Here is a 12,442-nt window from a genome sequence, read left to right on the forward strand (position 1 = left end):
GCAAGAAATACAGCTCCTTGTGGCCACAATATTAGTATGGGCCCCCCTCCTGTTTGCCAGGTACCCCCACAATTTCTACGTCCCTTGTACCTCACATAACAGCCCATTTCCACCCATCTCCCCGCAATGTGAAGATCCACCACATTGAACCGCAACTCCTTTGCTCATCTTGTCCCTTGAACCCAAACATAACACTTTAATGATGCCCATCCTGTCTCCTGCACTCTCCCTGTGGGGGTGATGGGAGGGGTCAGTTCCAATAATGATTCCTCCCAAAGTGTAAACCTCCAATTCTGCTCTTCATGCCGTCAATATACCCAGGGATTGCTCTCGTCGTGGCCCTGTTCCCATGCCAATGCTTTACCTTCCCCTCTCTTTCAGCCTTGACTCCCCCAGCCATTTTGGTAGCTGTATCTCCAGATACTCTAGAGTTCATGTTTGGACCCTCCTTGGCCAGGAGTGTGATCGCCCTAGAGCTCTGGCCAACTCTGATGAGCATCCCCTCGACCTAACTGAGCCAACTCCAGCGTCTGTCTTGGGATCTCCTGACTGCAGAGACATGATTCCCTTGACTTTGATGCTGTCTCTACTGGTCGTACCATGGCTCACACTCCGGACTGCAGTCAGACAAATCAGCGGAGAGTGAATGGCCTGAGCTGACAACCGAGTGCAGCCAAGCCCCCGCACTGCATGTGGAACGTTCCTCTGGGTGGCACTCCCAAGACCCCTTGCTGGACTCAGGACTGGACCCCACCCAGATTTCAACATGGCCGTCTGCTTGAATAAATGCACAGTGTTTGCCATACATCAAGGCCCATTCTGATTGACAAGTAGGTCAAGCAGCCTACATACCTGTAGCGAAGTTACAGTACAGACAGTCTTTGGCTCTGGATGAAGCATCAATGCACCAACTGGCATGCCAAGGCAGGCAAGGCATGGATGCCAAGGCAGGCAAGTAGGCGCTAACTTGGCAAATGCTAACAGAATGAGCAAACATCCCCGAGATGAAATAAAACAAAGGCCATTTTTGAGAAACAAGAGGTAGAGGCATCAGTGGACCCGGGACCTATCGAGCCTGCTCTTTACTCCTAGTCGGAATTCTGGACACGTCACATGTTAGAGTGAGACATGGAAGACCATAGGTTTTATTTTTGCTTTTGTTTGTCATGGAGGTCAGTCATTAAAAAGAGGCTGCCCATTTCCTTTTAACAACAAAAAAAAAGTTTATTACACAAAAGAAATAAAAATGACATTATAGAAGAACAAATTGAAACAAGCTTGCCACAAATACCATAAAGAAAGATTCAACCTTTCTACCTGAGCAAAAATGCTACAGTCACTTACATTTCAAGGAAGAATCCCAGTTCTTTCTATGCTAATTGTCCTTACTCAGATAACAGAAGCATAATTGGTTTCTTTCTCTTCCCAAGACCTTTAAAACAAACTTAAATACTTTTAACACTGATTAACATGGATTCTTTAACTGCATGATTCAACAACTTTGTAAGATATCTTCTTCCTCTGCCTTAACAACTTTCAGGTTTTTGCTGATTAAACAATTCAGGAACTCTCCACCAGCCCTAACTGCCCTGACTGCCAATAACAGCACCTCTGCTATTAAGGGCCTCTTCTCGCTGAATCAATCTGCTTCTGTCTGAATGAAATAAAAATAGAATGTGCTGAAGTAGCTCAGCAGGTGTGGCAGAACCTTAGGAGAGAAAAAACAGAGTTAATATTCACAGTCTGACATGATGTCTTCAGTGAAGAAGAAACCACCTTGGGCCACTTCAAATAACCTGTGCATGTTGGAGCCAGGTATGATTGTCATGACGCTATAAATGGCTGGACAATGACCCACGTTCTAATTTTTTTTCTGGACACGTCAATTTTTATTAGGTGTTCATTTGTTGTCATTCTACACTTTATTGAAGGCTGCAACATCAACAGATTGTACATAATCTTCAAATGCAACAATAGCTTCTTCCAGCATATCTGTTCCCAACTTGTCATCTTCAACTACGCACTGGATCTATAGCTTTTTGATGCCATAGCCCACAGGAACCAGTTTGGAGGCACTCCAAAGTAAGCCATCCATTGTCATTGAGCGTACACACTCTTTCAATTTGACCATGTCAGTTTCACCATCCCATGGCTTTACATCCAACAAAATAGATAATTTCACAATAAGTGCTGGCTTTTTGGACTTCTTAGTTTCGTATTGAGCTAGACGTTTTTCTTTGTTTCCGATGATGATGAGGGAAGTGCAGAGGCTAAAAGGCTCAAAGAGATTGATGTCATTGTTGTCATCATGATCCACAGCTTTTGCTGATGTTGTATCTGCTAAATTTTGTGGACCATATTTACTGAGGGGTTGCTGGAAGGCAGGCCTTGGTGCTTTCATTGGATAGGATATGATTGTACCAACGAAGTGCAGGTAGAAGTCAGCTGATGGTGGAGCATCAAGAGCTTCAAAGACAGCTATGTCAGCTTGAGATGGAGCATACCCCTCAATCTAGCTCTGGTTCGCCAGGTAGTCGTTCAACACCTTGAGACCGGAGGGGGATTTGAGGTTGCCGATTCCCATGTGGCCGGTTAAGAATGTGTGCATGAGAAAGGGATGGGGTTGGGAAGGCGGTGAGGAGCAGGCGGCTTAGCTCTTTCTGTGTGAGACAGGGTGGGTGGGTAGACCCGGCAGCTCCTGGTCTCCAGTGACACGTCTCTGTCGCACGCGCGGTGTCCATTACCTACGTTCTATTAGTTAGCTGTCCCAGTATCAGCCAGTCCGCACCCCACCATCCAATGCATTCCTGAGTCTGATTATCCTGCAGTTCCGAAAACCCAGGCGAAAGTGAGGACTGCAGATGCTGGAGATCAGAGTCAAGATTAGAGTGGTGCTGGAAAAGCACAGCAGGGCAGGCAGCATCCGAGAAGCAGGAAAATCGACATTTCGGGCAAAAGCCCTTCATCAGGAATCTGAAACCCCAGTTGATGCCTGAGCAGCAATTCCCTTCCATAGCTGCTATCTATGTTTCTAAGAGTCTGTTTGGTTCACATTGAGATCACTTGCGATTCTGAATAAGATCCAGCATTGTTTCAACAGTAAGGTGTGGTTTATTGCATGATAGCAAAACGTATCATGTGCGCTGGCCATAACCGCTTTACAGATATTTTCAGACTGATGGAGGTGTTTTCAATTGGAGGCTTCTTCGGGCTTACTCAAAAACACAGGAAAATCTTTTGGGTGAACTTCTTTTCCCTGATGACTGCACTCTCCTGCCCCACAGTCAGTCGGAACTGCAAGGTCTAATAACATATATTTTTTTCCCTATACAGCTCTACTCTTCAGACATAAATTTAAAGAAAACTGATGTCCCTCATCAGCCTGCACTCCAAGAGGAATATAGATCACCAAGTACTGGGAATTGAGGTGAATGTTGTGCAGCAATTTAACTACTTAAACATCCGTCATTTTTGTTTAATGCTACCGTAGAGAAGGAGGTGGACAATACAGTATGTTCGGCAGACTGAGTGTGGAGCAACCATGGCCTTGTAGCACAGGCTAAACACAAAGTGTACAATGCCGTAGTGCTCACCACTCGTCTCTGTGGTGCCAGGTCAGCTCTCCTGTACCAATGGCAAGTACCCACTGCATTTTGCACCACTAACTGAAAGGCCAGCAGCCAGCCATCACCAAGGAAGAAGAAAGGTGAGGGAGGTAACGTGTGCTGAGAGCCGTTGGATCAATCAGAGGTCAGTAGCTTTTCTGCACTCAGCAGCCCAAGCAGAGAAGAGGTGGCTGTCAATATGAAACCCTCCCGAGGCCTCTGTTCAAGGACAGTCTGTGACGTGATGGCAGGAAGAGGGTCAGAGGAAGGGTCATGGGAGGAGAGGGGAAGCAGTTCAGGGTATCAAGGAGCAACACCTTTTTGAGGCTGGGTCCCTCATTCAGGCAGGAGAAAGTGAGGACTGCAGATGCTGGAGATCAGAGCTGAAAAATGTATTGCTGGAAAAGTGCAGCAGGTCAGGCAGCATCCAAGGAGCAGGAGATCCTGCTCCTTGGATGCTGCCTGACCTGCTGCGCTTTTCCAGCAACACATTGTTCATCCCTCATTCAGGCACCATCACCACGTCCATTCCTAAAATCCACATGCAAATCTGCAAGAATTCACCAGTCATGCTCCTTGAATGTTGACTTCTTGTCCACAATTGGCTAATACCAAAGACTATGTGATGAGGACCTTAAGGGGTATGAATTATCCACTTAAGGGGCTCCAATTGGCAGCCAGGCAGGAAAGCCATCCACAGATCTTCCACCGCTGGCCTTAACTGAGATGAGACCAGGGTGGATCCTTGCCAATTCAATGCTGCATAATACAACTCACCACCAGGGAGATCACAAAATCCTGTCTGCTTTACAGGTACATACACTATTATTTTTCAGCCAGATCCTGTATTGTTTCCTCCAAGATATGTCACAATATAAAAAATTGTCGCAAGACAAAGTTTCAAACCACAGTTGCACCATCAAACTACTCCGCATTTGAGCTCTGATAAATTTTGACCTTTGGTGATAGTTACAGGAAGGAGAAATAAGTTGCATAAATCTTACTAACAACATTTTCCCAAGACTGGCAATCAATAACATATAAGGAAAATGGCAGTGTACCCCAATGCAGTAAGCATTCATAAGAAATAAGAAACTACTACCTGCACTTGCCATGATTAAAGCTTCAGTGAGTTTATGATTCAGTGTAGTTATTTTAACCTCTACCTAGCAAATACTAATCCTCTGAAACATTCTCTGTCATCCCACTGGATAACCCCACAACTAAACCGGAAGCATTTGTATCCAAGATTGCCAGTAAGCATATTTCTTCTGGACGTTTTCTCCCTGGCCTTCAACTTTATAGTGCTCCAACCCTGAAGAGCCAACATCTACCTCCTTCCAAAAATTCATAAACATGTCTGCTCTGTTCTGATGAAATGTCATTGAGGTGAATTATTACTCATTTACTCTCAGCAGCTACAGCCTGACTTGCTGAGTATCTGCAGCTTTTACTGTTTTTATTTCACAATTCCAACATCGGCAGTTTTTACTTATACACATTTTTTGGTCAGGTTTTTTCTACTGAACATAACACAAAGGAAAATGATTCACTGACAGAAGACACACTTCACACTGGATTTGGTCTCAAACCATCTGCACATTGTAAGTAAGTGCATATCCTATGCAAGTCATTTTTCACAACTGTTCCCCTAAATGCACCTTTTGGTGAGTACACACTGTACACGGAAAGTTACAGCAATCCCCTATTGCCAACTTACTGAACTGCAAACGCCATGGTACAATCCTGCTGTACAGTACATAGGTAATGCAGGATGTACAAGAGTAGAATGAATCTTTGGCTTAAATAAAGGTTCAGTTATTACAGAGTACCTATTCTATTGCATGTAACAGTTAATCACTGCTACATATTCCATGCAGGCCGAGACAGACTCCGAAAATATTAAAATATAGGAGACATGTTTTAAAACATGCAGCAGAATAAGTTTAAATAATTAATTTTATGGCGATTCAGTTTTCCTGCTTTGCTCATGTCCCACCTGATCTATTTGTTGCACCTGCCACTATATTACATTACACAACATAGAGTAGTCACTAGCTACAAGTGTACGCTGGAGTGATAAATTAGTGGCATGTGAGGGGAAGCAATGTCCAGAATGGGAAAAGTGAAACATTGAACATTTTTTACGTTTTCTTTTTCAATGGAATTCATCTCAATCAATGCAAAATGTAATGAAGCTCCATAAACAATGCTAAATACAGATACTGATTTTGTGAATGACTTATGATATCAATAGATCAGTGCTGAAATTGTCATAAAATTGCACCAACAGGTCTGCTAACTATTGATGGACTAAATAAAGGCTGCTGCTGTTAGGACCAAATAATCACCTACCTATGCATGAATTGAATCCAGTTCCATATTTTTATTTCTTGCACACAGACTGGCTACAGGGAATAATCTCAGGATCAAATTATCCATCGAAGTCAGATCACCCCTAATATACTAACGCATCATCCCACAGTATTAGAGAATCTTAGAGCCATTTGTCAAATATAAGAGAGTGCCATAATTCTGTGGCATTTTATTTCAATGGTGGGGTCACCATCGCTGAATAGCAGAAGGTAATGAGAAGTAGGTGTGAGCATTTATTTGGGAGAAAGTGAGGACTGCAGATGCTGGAGATCAGAGCTGAAAAATGTGTTGCTGGAAAAGCGCACCAGGTCAGGCAGCATCCAAGGAGCAGGAGAATCGACGATTCGGGCATAAGCCCTTCTTCAGGAATGAGGAGGGTGTGCCAAGCAGGCTAAGATAAAAGGTATGGAAATGTGTTGCTGGAAAAGCGCAGCAGGTCAGGCAGCATGTAGGGAACAGGAGAATCGATGTTTCGGGCATTAGCCCTTCTTCAGGAATGCTGAAGAAGGGCTAATGCCCGAAACGTCGATTCTCCTGTTCCCTAGATGCTGCCTGACCTGCTGCGCTTTTCCAGCAACACATTTCCATCTCTGATCTCCAGCATCTGCAGACCTCACTTTCTCCTCTTAGATAAAAGGTAGGGAGGAGGGACTTGGGGGACGGGCGTTGGGAATTCGATAGGTGGAAGGAGGTTAAGGTGAGGGTGATGGACCGGAGAGGGGGTGGGGGCGGAGAGGTTGGGAAGAAGATTGCAGTTCAAGAAGGCGGTGCTGAGTCCAAGGGTTGGGACTGAGATAAGGTGGGGGGAGGGGAAATGAGGAAGCTGGAGAAATCTGCATGAATTTGTGACGGATATGGAAGGATCCCTTGGGGCCTTGGAGGGAAGTGAGGGGAGAGGTGTGGCCGCAAGTTTTGCATTTCTTGCAGTTGTAAGGGAAGGTGCCGGGAGTGGAGGTTGAGTTGGTGGGGGGTGTGGACCTGACGAGGGAGTCGCGGAGGGAGTGGTCTTTCCGGAATGCTGATAGGGGAGGGGAGGGAAATATATCCTTGGTGGTGGGGTCTGTTTGGAGGTGGCGGAAATGACGAAGGATGATACAATGTATCTGGAGGCTGGTGGGGTGATAGGTGAGGACCAGTGGGGTTCTGTCCTGGTGGCAATTGGAGGGGTGGGGTTCAAGGGTGGAGGAGCGTGAAGTGGAGGAGATGCGGTGGAGAGCATCGTCAACCACATCTGAGGAGAAATTGCGGTCTTTGAAGAAGGAAGCCATCTGGGTTGTAAGGATTTGGAATTGGTCCTCCTGGGAGCAGATGCGGCGGAGGCGAAGGAATTGGGAATATGGGATGTGGGATGGCGTTTTTACAGGGGGCAGGATGGGAGGAGGTATAATCTAGGTATCTGTGAGAGTCGATCGGTTTATAGTAAATGTCCGTGTTGAGTCGGTTGCCCGCCCGAGATAGAAATGGAGAGGTCTAGGAAGGGGAGGGAGGAGTCTGAGACGGTCCAGGTAAATTTGAAGTCAGGGTGGAAGGTGTTAGTAAAGTGTATGAACTGTTCAACCTCCTTGTGAGAGCACGAGGTAGTGCTGATACAGTCATTTTTGTAGTGGAGGAAAAGGTGGGGGGTGGTGCCAGTGTAGCTGCGGAAGATAGACTGTTCCACATATCCTACGAAGAGGCAGGCGTATCTGGGGCCCATGCCGGTGCCCATGGCTATTCCTTTGGTTTGGAGGAAGTGGGAGGATTGGAAAGAGAAGTTGTTCAGAGTGAGAACCAGTTCAGTCAGTCAAAGGAGAGTGTCAGTGGAAGGGTACTGGTTAGGTCGGCGGGAAAGGAAGAAGTGGAGGGCTTTAAGGCCTTCGTAATAGGGGATGGAGGTGTATAGAGACTGGATGTCCATGGTGAAGATAAGGCGTTAAGGCATTTGGTGAGCATTTATTTCCCTTACCACCAGTTCCCACTCCTTTTGGATGTCTCGATGGCATTAAAGTAAATTGCCTTTCTCCTGAAATCTCTGACTGTTATCAATGTGAGTCACATACAACCTTCAACAAATAAGTCAGCATTCCTTTAAGAGGCACAGGCTGCTTTCAGATATTTTCCTAATTAACTGCTCAAAGATGCTATAATACACTTTTGGAACAGGTGGGACTTGAACTCACACCTCGTGGTTCAGTGGTAAGGATATGAACAATGTGCCATAAGAGCCCCAAAAGATTGCTTTTAAGAGCTGGATACTGGCTAGAACAACTTGCTTGTCTCCAATCCTCTTAGCTCGCAGCATGTTCACAAACAGCCAGCAGTGAGGGTCACACTAACCTATACATCAATACTACTTAAATGAAGAGGGCAATGCCAATTTTCAGTCCATCTAATTTAAATATGCACACACTGTAAACACAACAAACTGGTTACGATAGAGCCCAGGTGTCTCTGGAAAAGGCGCACGCAGTGTCCACCGACACCCTGGAGTTGTTCAGGGAGAGATGGGCGCTGCAGGGAGTGGAGTGCATTATTTCCCCCTCCAACTCTATTTTGATTTGATCCCTACCCTCCCCTTCACTGTTTGATCACACAGCATTGTCCTTTGATGTGAAGGGCACTGCTTGTCACTGGCCACTTGGGTGTTTCCTTTCTTCCTGGTGGTGGAAATTGAATAAAGATTCGTGTACTTTTTGTCTTTCACTGTGTCTCACACCTGGACACACACCACATGGGTGCTGGGGAAAAATACCACAGTTAGGCGGTAGTGTGGTGGTAAAAAAAAAGAAAAGATAAACACAACAAACTAGACACAGTGTCATGGTATGTGATATTGGTGAGTGACAAAAAAGGGATCCAGTTTACGTTGGATGTTCTGAGAGTTTAAGGTTCAAATGATTTTCCTGCTTCACTCTAAGGTCTCACTCTAGAAACAAATTATAGCTCAACATGTTTATGCTGCCTTTCAGAATGAATATCCCTATCCCTCTGATACTGACTCTTAAACATGGGCTTTTATGTGCTGGCAATCCATCAGGAAAAAGTCAACAAAAAAGCAAATGAGACACTTCAGTACTTGAATGAGGAATCATGAATAGGGCAGCATGGTAACACAGTGGTCAGCATTGCTACCTCATACTGCCAGGGATGTGGGTTCAATTCCAGTATTGGGTGACTGTCTGTGTGGAATTTGAAGGTTCTCCCCTTTTTTCCACCAGTACTCCGGTTTCCTCCCACAGTCCAAAGATGTGCAGTTAGCCACGCTAAATTGCCCCATAGTGTCCAGGGGTGTGGAAGATAGGTGATTTAGCCATGGGAAATACAGGGCAGTGGGGGTAGAGCAAGTGGGTCTGGGTGGGATATTCTTCAAAGGGTCTGTGCAGACTCAATGGGCTAAATAGTCTATTTCTGTACTATAGAGATTCTATGACCATCATGCAGTAGCTTGGCTGAAAAATTATTTTGGAAATAAAAGAATGTTTGAAAAGCATCACATTAAACCAATTCAGCTAAATATCCCTATATTCTTTTCAATGAGAGATAATCGAATAACAAGGCAACAGAAAATCCCAGCCGAGAACAAAACTAATCATTGGAGAATAAAGGGAAAGTCAGCTCTCTTTACTTAGAAAGAGGTGTTGGAGCAGCACAAAAAAACAACAGAGGCTCATAAGTGTAAGACAGAATTCAGTTCCAAAGTCTGAGGGCGTTGTTCGATAAACCAAAGATATTTTAAAAGATACAATTATATGAAAGTGACTTGGGTAGTTATTGAGCCCAGCAGTTAGAGACAGCAGAATCAGCATCAACTGAAACCACTCTTCCTTCACCAAATTTATTGGTTTAAGTGTGAAATTAATTTAGATCCCTGTCTAAGAGCTTTGTGGCACAGTGCTAATGTCCCTACCTCTGGATCAGGAGGGCATTGTTCAAGCCCCAGCTATCCCAAAGGTGTGTCATTAAATGGCCAAAACAGTTGGTTAACAATGTAGTTTAATTTTTTTGGTTCACTATATGTATAAGTTCTTCTTGGGTGCTAACACAAAACATGCAATAGAAAATCTGCAAAAGATGAATTCATAGTCCAATAGTGTTTGTGCGGTTTTGGGCCCCATATCTTAGGATGTACTGCCTCTGGAGCAGGTTCAGAGGAGGTTCACGAGAATGGTTCCATAGCTTAACATATGAGGAACATTTGAGGACTCTGCGTCTATACTCAGTGGAGTTTACAAGGATGTGGTGGGATCTAATTGAAACTTGCAGAATACTGAATGGCCTGGACAGAGTGGATGTTGGGAAGTTGCTTCCATTGGTAGGAGAGGCTAGGAGCCAAGGGCACAGCCTTAGAGTAAAGGAAAGACCCTTTTAGAAAGGAGAAAAGGAGAACCTTCTTCAGCCAGAGAGTGGTGAATCTGTGGAATTCACTGCCACAGAAGGCTGTGGAGGCCAGGTTATTAAGTATATTTAAGATAGAAATAGATAGGTTCTTGATTGTCAAGGGGATCAAGTGTTATGATGAGAAAGCAGGAGAATGGCATTGAGAAACTTATCAGCCATGATTGAATGGTGGAGCAGACTTCCAGGATTTCTGCCTAGATAGGGTCATTAATAGTTTCATAAAATATGTGTACCCAGAACTCTGTGGGAAGCTAGAGAAGTGATTGCTGGATCTTCTTGCTGAGATATTTGTATCATCGATAGTCACAGGTGAGTTGCCGGAAGACTGGAGGTTGGCAAACATGGTGCCACTGTTTAAGAAGGGTGGTAAGGACAAGCCAGGGAACTAAAGACCAGTGAGCCTGATGTCAGTGGTGGGCAAGTTGTTGAAGGGAATCCTGAGGGACAGGATGTACATGTATTACGAAAGGCAAGGACTGATTAGGGATAGTCAACATGGCTTTGTGCATGGGACATCATGTCTCACAAACTTGATTGAGTTTTTAAAAGAGATAACAAAGAGGATTGATGAGGGCAGAGCGGTAGATGTGATCTATATGGACTTCAATAAGGCTTCAACAAGATTCCCCATGGAAGACTGGTTAGCAAGGTTAGATCTCATGGAATACAGGGAGAAGTAACCATACGGATACAGAACTGGCTCAAAGGTAGAAGACAGAGGATGGTGATGGAGGGTTGTTTTTCAGACTGGAGGCCTGTGACCACAAAGATTGGTGCTGGGTCCTTTCCTTTTTGTCATTTACATAAATGATTTGGATGCGAGCATAAGAGGTACAGTTAGTAAGTTTGCAGATGACAACAAAATTGGAGGTATAGTGGACAGCGAAGAGGGTTACCTCAGATTACAACAGGATCTTGACCAGATTGGCCAATGGGCTGAGAAGTGGCAGATGGAGTTCAATTCAAATAGATGCGAGGTGTTGCATTTTGGGAAAGCAAATGTTAGCAGGACTTATACACTTAATGTTGCTGAACAAAGAGACCTTGGAATGCAGGTTCATAGTTCCTTGAAAGTGGAGTCGCAGGTAGATAGGATTGTGAAGAAGGCATTTGGTATGCTTTCCTTTATTGGTCAGAGTACTGAGTACAGGAGTTGAGAGGTCATGTTGTGGCTGTACAGGACATTGGTTAGGCCACACTGTTGGAATATTGCATGCAATTCTGGTCTCCTTCCTATCGGAAACATGTTGTGAAACTTGAAAGGGTTCAGAAAAGATTTACAAGGATGTTGCCAGGGTTGGAGGATCTGAGCTACAGGGAGAGGCTGAACAGGCTGGGGCTGTTTTCCCTGGAGTGCTGAGGATGACCTTATAGAGGTTTACAGAATTATGAGGGGCATGGATAGGGTAAATAGACAAAGTCTTTTCCTTGGGGTCGCGGAGTCCAGAACTAGAGGGCATAGCTTTAGGATGAAAGGGGAAAGATCATTTAGTGATCAGCTATTTTTGGATTGGGTCACAATTTGCTACCCTTTGCTAAACAGACCCTTCAGTCCAACTTATCCATGCTGACAAGATATCCTAAATTAAACTTGTCCCATTTGCCAGCACTTGGCCCAAATCCTTCTAAACCCTTTCTATTCATATACCCATGCAGATGCCTGGTAAATATTGTATTGGTACCAGCCTCCATCACTTCCACTGGCAGCTCATTCTATACGTGCATCACCCTCTGTGTGAAAAAGTTGCCCCTTAGGTCCCTTTTAAATTTTTCCCCTCTTACCCTAAACCTATTCCCTTTAGTTCTGGACTCTCCCCACCCCAGGGAAGAGATCTTGTCTTTTTACCCTATCCATGCCCCTCACGATTTTATAAACCTCTGTGTGATCACCCCTCAGCCTCTGACACTCCAGGGAAAATAGCCCCAGCCTATTCAGCCTCTCCCTTTAGCTCAACCTTCCACTCTTGTAAATCTTTTCTGAATCCTTTCCAGTTTCACAACATCCTTCCTATAGGAGGGAGGCCAGGTTTGCACACAATATTCCAAAAGCTGTCTAACCAATGTCCTGTACAGCAGCAACATGA

The 12,442-nt window shown here is 44.7% G+C and overlaps 1 pseudogene; it reads right to left on the bottom strand.

Annotated features, from left to right (window-relative positions):
* Positions 1-1,898: 1,898 nt before the first annotated feature.
* LOC122546704 lies at positions 1,899-2,599 on the bottom strand (annotated as a pseudogene).
* Positions 2,600-12,442: the final 9,843 nt, after the last annotated feature.

The sequence above is a fragment of the Chiloscyllium plagiosum genome, unplaced genomic scaffold (genome assembly GCF_004010195.1).
Source record: "Chiloscyllium plagiosum isolate BGI_BamShark_2017 unplaced genomic scaffold, ASM401019v2 scaf_32933, whole genome shotgun sequence".
In the NCBI taxonomy this organism is placed as follows: Eukaryota; Metazoa; Chordata; class Chondrichthyes; order Orectolobiformes; family Hemiscylliidae; genus Chiloscyllium; species Chiloscyllium plagiosum.